The 7,878-nt window shown below is 49.6% G+C and overlaps 1 long non-coding RNA gene across 1 annotated transcript; it reads right to left on the minus strand.

Annotated features, from left to right (window-relative positions):
* Window positions 1–405: 405 nt before the first annotated feature.
* Window positions 406–6,720, minus strand: LOC123398426. The gene is made up of 3 exons (XR_006610149.1): window positions 6,112–6,720; window positions 4,680–5,783; window positions 406–667 (listed from the first exon to the last, which is right to left on the minus strand). It is a non-coding gene; the product is annotated as an uncharacterized LOC123398426 (long non-coding RNA).
* Between the last annotated feature and the right edge of the window lie 1,158 nt (window positions 6,721–7,878).

A 7,878-nucleotide genomic window follows, 5' to 3' on the forward strand; every position in this document is an offset into this window, starting at 1 on the left:
CCGATGAGACGTAGGATGTACCACAAATATAGGAAATAATGCTAGCTTTTGATTTGATTATTATTGGTACTCATAAAGTTGCATAATTACATACAAGAAATAAAGGTACTAACTTATCATATTGGACTTCCCAAGGGCTGCTCAACTTGAGTATTACGTTACTTATTGATGTGGCCCTATGATTATGCATGCAAGTTTATATTTGCAACGTTGGAGGGCAACACCTAGCTAAAATACAATATAATTTCAGGAACATATTCAAGCTCGCTATATGTTCTGTAATAAAGTGAACTTCACTATCTGTTCTGCAACGTGTGCACTAGAATATCTTAAATAAACCAACAGATACAGTAGGAAATGGAAATGTCATATTGCATGAGTGGAGCACGACATGCTATCCTCGAAACAGGCTTTCGCCCCACTTTATAGATAAAGCACAACGGCCAGAATCCAACACACAAGTCCGAACACAGAAAATAAAGAAGATAGTCCGCTGGGGCAACAGCACAGTCCAGCCCAAAATAAAGAGAAGAAACAAAAAATGCCCACACGGGGCCAGCTAGGCAGCAATCAAGGGGGAGGAGAGCTGTCGGGCGGCCGCCATCAACGCGTCCAGGTAGTGCTGAAGTCGGCCCCGGTCCCGGGTCCTAACGAGCGGATGCCAGTGCTGCAAGAAGGCAAGGAATTTGAAGAAAGAGTCAGAAGCACGCCGCGGCAACACCTTCTCAATCACCATTTTATTGCGAGTAGGGTCCACATCATAGCCGCGAAGACGAACCAAAACAGTCGGCGTTTATGACCGACCTGGGTGGCCCGCACCTGTAGAAAATCTGCAAGGTTAGAGGCCTCCCACTCTGGTCCCAGAGCCTCGCGTACAAAGCACCATAGTGCCTGAGCCGCTACGCATGAGAACAGAATGTGAGAGACAGTCTCCGGGACATGGCACAGGGGACATATGCCGTTACCCGGACCATGGCGTTTCAGCACCTCGGTCCCTGAAGGTAAACAGTCTCGGAGAAGCTGCCAAACAAAAATCTTGATCTTCAAGGGCAGCGGGGCCTTCCAGAGTGAGAATAACCACGGGAGGACCGGCATCCTGCACAGGGCCAGGTATGCCGAACTAACAGAAAAAGCTCCTGAGGGAGAGAGGCTCCAAGAGATACTATCACTAACCACCGAGGTCGGGAGGGGAATCACTGCCAGGAGCAATTCCCAGTCCAGAACCTCCGCAGGACCAAGAGGTCGGCGGAATGCAATATGCCATCCGACTGCCAGAGCAGCTGCCGAAACCAGGACAGCAGGGTCGACGCAGATAGCAAAGAGCCTCGGGAAACGGAATCGTAAAAGCTCTCCTTCCAGCCAGGGATCTAACCAAAACTGGGTCCCAGAGACGTCGCCCACCGAGATCCGCAGACCCAACCTAATCTCGTGCTTAATGCTCTGGATAGACTTCCAGAACTGCGAACCATTCGCGAGAGAGCATGCCAAGAGAGGTCTGCCTGGAAGGTATTTGGCCTTAATCAATTGAAGCCACATACCCCCATCTCCCTACAGAATCCGCCAAACCCACCGGAGCATCAGGGCCACGTTCATGAGGCGGGAAGCAGGAATGCCTAGGCCCCCTCGGTCTTTTGGCAAGCAGATGTCTGCCCATTTGACCATGTGATACTTGGGCCTACCATTCCCTGCCTGCCAAAAGAATCTAGCCAATTCCTTGTCAAAGGCGTTGTGCACACCTTCGGGCAGGATATACATCCCCATCATATACATGAGAAGGCTAGCGAGGTTAGAGCTAATGAGGATGGATTTGCTGCCTTTAGAAGTGAACATGCCGCACCAGGGTTCCGCACGGGACGCTACTCGTCCCACAAGCGGATCGAACCCGCTAACTAGAATCCTGGACTCCGCCAAGGGCATCCCCAAGTACGAGATAGGGAAAGAAGCCAGCTTGCAGTTAAGGTTGTCCGCAATCCTGTGCTGCTCAGCCTCAGAGTAGCCTAGGACCACCACCTCACTCTTATCAAAGTTAATCTTAAGTCCAGACATTTCCTCAAAGCAGAGCAAAAGGAACTTAAGATTGACAATGTCCGAGTCCGAGCCAGAGACCATGATCATGGTGTTGTCTGCATATTGGAGGTGGGACACCCCACCCCCCGGGATGAGGTGACCAACCACCCCCTGGATATGCCCGACTAATCTCGCCTTATCCAGGATTCCAGCAAGGGCGTCCACGACAAGATTAAACAGCAGGGGGGAGATGGGGTCCCCTTGCTTCACCCCCCTGGAAGCCCGAAAAAAGGGGCCTACTTCACCATTGATATTGATGGCGGTGCTACCAGATCGAACCAGCTGCAAGATCCAGGAGCACCACCTCTCGTCAAATCCACACCGCTACAGCACTAACCTCAAGAAGGACCAGTCAAGACGGTCATACGCCTTCTGGAAGTCCAATTTGAGAAAGACCCCCTGCAATCCCTTGGATGCCACCTCATGGACAATCTCGTGAAGGGCAAGAATCCCGTCATGAATCTTCCTACCCTTCAGGAATGCGGACTGGAGGGGGTGCGCAATCCGATCGGCCACGGGGGACAGACGAGTGGCACAGACTTTAGCAAAAATACGCGCCACCACGTTAATCACCGTAATAGGCCTGAATTGCCGAATCTCTACAACCCCAACTAGTTTGGGGATGAGGGCAATGACTCCATAGTTAATCCTGCCCATGTCCAAAGTGCCTAATAGAATTCATGGAACATAGGCATGATAACCGGGCGCACGGTCTCCCAGAATCGCCGGAAAAAAACCACCGGGAGGCCGTCTGGCCCCGGGGCCGAGCACGCCTTCATAGAGGCGATCGCCTGGCCCACTTCCTCCGAGGAAAATGGGAGAAGGAGTTCCGCATTCTCCACGTCGGATACCTGATCAGCAAGCGGCCAGAAGTCCTCACAGAGAGAGGAGCCTCCCCGCAGATCGGCCGAGAATAATTCCTTATAAAAGGAGTAAATATGGGATGAGATGTCTTCCGGGCTTTCCAGAAGAGCATCCCCATCCCGGAGGAAAGGGATGACACATTTCCGCCTTCGGCCGTTGGCGATGGCCTGAAAGTACGCGGTGTTTGCGTCCCCCTTGAGGAGCCAGTTCTGGCCCCCTCGACGTTGCCAGAACAGTTCCTTGGAGCTGAAGATGCCCATGAGCTCAGCGTTGAGGGAGTATCTCCGGATCCAGTCATCCAGGGACAGACCCGTACCGTCCGCCAGGCCATCTTGGCACAGTGATGCCAAATGTCCACCGCACAGTAGACACGCGGCGGGGAGGCGGCAGCCCGATGCCACCGGTCACGGACCAACTCGCGGAAACCAGGCTGATCCAACCAAAAAGACTCAAAGCGAAAGCGCCGTGATCTAGGGGGGAGCCTTCCCCCGACAAGAAGAGTAGAGGCGTATGGTCTAAGCCGATCTTCGTGATGGCCCTAAGCCCGCACAGGGGGAATATCAATTCCCACTCAGGCGACACAAAGACCTGATCTAGAACACACCGGATGGGGTCCACCTGTTTGTTCGACCACGTGAACCTGGCCCCTACGCGAGCAATCTCTCGTAGCGCCAAGTCTGCAATGCAGTCGTTAAAAAGACGCATCCAGGGTCGATCTACATTCGGAGAGCTTTTATCAGAAGCCCACCTAATAAGATTAAAATCATCAGCCACCACAACAGGGGTGGTGCACCTATCCACCTTATTCTTCAACTCGGCGAGGAATTCTGCGGAGCGGGCATGGTCTGCCGGGCCATAGACGATAATCACCTCCCAGCTGAGGTGGGTACGTCGGTCGGTGATGGCCATGCTCACAAAGAACTCCCCTCGGTCCATGTCCTCCACCAAGAACGTCTCCTCCCGAACACCAAGCAGGATTCCCCTAGAGTGCCCCGAAGCAGGGAGCCACTGCGAGGAGAACTGGTGGCGGGAGAGTCTCTGAAGCTCGAGCATGCTAAAGTCCTGCCGAATCGTTTCTTGCAGCCCTACTTTGTCAATCTTTTCCTGACGCAAATACTCAACAAGCTGCCGGCGCCGGCCACGGAGTCCGAAGCCCCTAATGTTCCAACATAGGAGCTTCATTTAAAAACCTCGCCTGGATTCCTAGGCCCCGCAAGCGGGTCTGAACTAGCCCACGTACCCGTCAACCTCGGGGCAGGGGAAAGCCTTAGAAGGACGACCCCGGCGTCCCCGAGAAGAGGGGGCATCGGAGGTCGCTGGGCCAGAGGAGGGAGCTCCGGGGCCTGACACGCGCTCCTCTCCACTCCATGGGTCTCAGAGGGGTTGAGACGGGTAGGCGGCCGCCCCCTGGGCTTCCGGACAGAGGGAAGCCCACCTATGGGCGGCACGTGACCAACAACAACCGCTGCCGGGGGTGCGCCATCAGCCCTAGTCTCTCTATGACCAGGACCGGCGTGCACCGGGGGAGAGGGGGAGTTAGGGCGCGCGGCGAGACAGCGCGCTTCCGCTAACGCCCCCTCAAGCCTCTCTTTCGCACAGAGGGCGGAGATTTGCTCAAGGGGGGGACCTTTCTCCCCCGAAACACAATACCACTTCCGCAGCCACAACAGCCAAAAGGGGCACCAAATCGCTAGAAAGAACAGAAAACCGAGAACCAGAGCCAGAAGGGGGGAGGAGAGGAGGTGTACCTAGGAACAAATCGCGGGCCGCAGCACGCCGGGCCGCTAGCTCAGGGATCGTTGGGACGCGGCCGTCCTGAAGGGTCCGGGACTGGCTGAAAATCGTCCACGACATGCTATCTGAATTTAAATGGTTGAAAATCATCATTTATTGCCACCGCAATACAGTACATTGTGAGTTAGTTATTTAATGGAACAACATGGTAATTTCTCCTATGTAGTTCATTTCCATCGGTACTCATACCTGAAAATTGAACCACATGATTTAGAGGAAGATAACCTATCGGGTGGGGAAAAGTAAACTTCTACTGTCAGAAAAAGAAGCCATGTGTTTGGTTTTAGTTGCTTAAAGTTAGTCTGCAGAGAAGAGGAGACAAAATACATAAGAAACTACCATACAATAGGTTCTGGGAGTTTACTGGAGTAATTTTCTTCTGATGAAAAATAATACAGTAAAAGGAACGTAAATAACAGCAAGCACAATAGTACTGGCATGAACAAACTTTTTTTTGAAGTATGAAACATGGTTTTCAGAAGAGATTCTAGGCATTAAGAAAATTTTGGTACCTCACACGCAATGGACCAATCTGAATAAATATGTTCTAATAATCCAATCATAATGTATGTCATAGGAGATCTTTGCTAGCTAAAAAAGACAATGGTATAACCACTGTCTGATGCACCTGTACATCCAATTCTCAATATACTAAAAATCAGCATATGTTAGTCGCACACAATATATTGAGCATCATATAGCATTTTGTGTTTTTTATTCTCTCAGTTAGCTGTAATTCAATGATATGATTGTATGTGCAGTGTTCACCTTCACTAAAAATATGAGATTTGTAGACTAACTATGAGCTTGTTTATCTCTTCCTGGTGTCTTTAGTGTAGGCTGTTGGTTACGCACAAGAACTGAGTATAAACAAAAATGAGCAGGGAGGAAATAGCCAGGCAGAGTATCTCAGACCGGAGGATGGTGCAGTAATGATCGAATGTATCCGGCAACATGTTCAACTCAAAACCAACGCCGAAGAGTTAGTCCACCTCAGGTAGTTCATCGCCGGCAGGCTGATTTGGCCCACCTTGGCAAAGTAGGCGTTGTCGTAGCATCTGAGTCAACAGCAAGTCAAGACATGTTAACATGTTATATGCATCAGGATCAGTTCATGTGTTATTTATAGCAGTCAGGTTAATTTTATTTTATTTTGAGAAATCAAGACTGACAGTGACAGTAGGGCTACCAAATATTTGTGCAGTGCAGAGCAAATTAAAATGGCCGGAGAGGCACATATCAAATCAGTTTTTCAGGATCCACCTTAAAAATAATCAAATCTTTAGAATATCAATCGTCCAAACCAAGAATACCCATAGTGATTGTGTCCAGGAAGAAATTTGCAGCCAAAAACATGGAAGGATAATTAAAGTGTAGTGTACTCACCTGTCCTAAAGCTATCTCAGATTATGAACGGGCGAGCACAAAATAAATAAATCCCACAAAGCTCCAGAATCTGACCAAATCAATCGGCCAGACGCACCATGAACATCACCTGTACATTTTTTTTTGTATGAACGAAGGATATGAAGATCTTCTGTGAGAGGATATGAGGACAATGTAAATGTTTACGCTAGCGTGATGCTGAAAGATGTTTCTGCTCTGCCAGAGTGAAGAGGCTGGACAAACACTGACCGGGGAGGAAGCATTATATAGTATCACCGGGCATATGAAAGGATCCCGACATTACCAGCCATGATTGTGAGCTTCAAGAGTGAACGAGGCAGTTTCTAGCAGACGAGGGGTCTGCCATTATCGCTCTAGCCCCCACCTTTCATCACCCGCACGTCTCTCCGCTGATCCCGTCGCGCACCTGGAATCAATGGCATGCTGGAGCGCATCGGCTGGAGCACGATCGATGCCGCTCGTCCGGTCGATCCGAGCGCGCCCATCAATTTGCCTCGATCCCGCATCTCCGGTAGATCGAATCGACCGGCGCACACCGGCTGCTTCTGTGCGCGCCTCGCATCTGGAGTCGATGGACGCTGTCGCAACTCCTAGCATCGGCAGACAGTTGGACGCGGTCTGTTCGACGAAATAGCTGGTTAACTACTAAGCTTCCAACAATTACTCCCATCTTCACATGTTGCCATAAGTGACACACTCCATGCGTGTCACTTTTCGTAATCTGGAAATTTTTATTTTTTTAGATCCGTATTTTCAAAACGTTTTATCTTTTAAACTGTGCGTTCAAATCTTAAATTGTTTTTATCGTTGGCTTTCTCACGTCGAGATCTTCAAAACTAGATCACGTATTGGTAGATTTTTATAAACTATTTTTTTAAGAAAAAAACCGGACGAAAAAACCATGCCTCACGTGCTAAAAAGAAACAGAAAACACGTTTTTCCCTTTCTGATAGGCACAGATCGTGCCTCTCGCGAAGCAAAACCGTGCCTCTCGAGAAAAAAAAGAGAGCAGAAAACGCGTTTTTTTCCTTTTCGGAAGTGCCTCTCGCGAAGGCAAAACCGTGCCTTTCGCGGAGGCAAAACCATGTCTCTAGTAAAAAAACGTATTTTTTCCACTTTCGGGAGAGGTACGGGCGTGCCTCTCACGAAGGCAAAACCATACCTTTCGCGAAAGCAAAACCGTGCCTATCACAAAAAAAAAACAGAAACACACGTTTTTTCTCTTTCAGGGGAGGCACGGGCATGCCTCTCGTGAAGGCAAAACCCTGTCTTTCGCGTAAGCAAAACCGTGCCCCTCGCAAAAAAAACCCAGAAAACAAGTTTTTTTCCTTTCCGAGAGGCACGGACGTGCCTCTCGCGAATGCGAAACCGTGCCTTTCGTTGAAGCAAAACCGTGCATCTCGCAAAAAAACGAAAAACACGTTTTTTTTTCTATTTCCAAGAGGCACGCCTCTCGCGAAGGCCAAACCGTGCCTCTCGCGAAAGCAAAACCGCGCGCTTACAAAAAAAATAGAAAACATGTTTTTTTTCGTAAAAAAAAATAGAAAACGCTATTTTTTTCGTCCAAAAGTTACGAAAGACGATGAAAAACCGAACACCAAAAAACCCGGAAAAACCACTCTAAAAAGCCGAAAACACGTGCGAAAAAATAAAAAAAGCAAAATACAAAGAAAACGTTCACAACGCGACACGTGGCGGTGGCTGAGAACGCGCCAAGTGGCGGCGCGTGAGAGTGATCGCTGAAAG

Source organism: Hordeum vulgare, chromosome 5H (assembly GCF_904849725.1).
Source record: "Hordeum vulgare subsp. vulgare chromosome 5H, MorexV3_pseudomolecules_assembly, whole genome shotgun sequence".
Taxonomy (NCBI): domain Eukaryota; kingdom Viridiplantae; phylum Streptophyta; class Magnoliopsida; order Poales; family Poaceae; genus Hordeum; species Hordeum vulgare.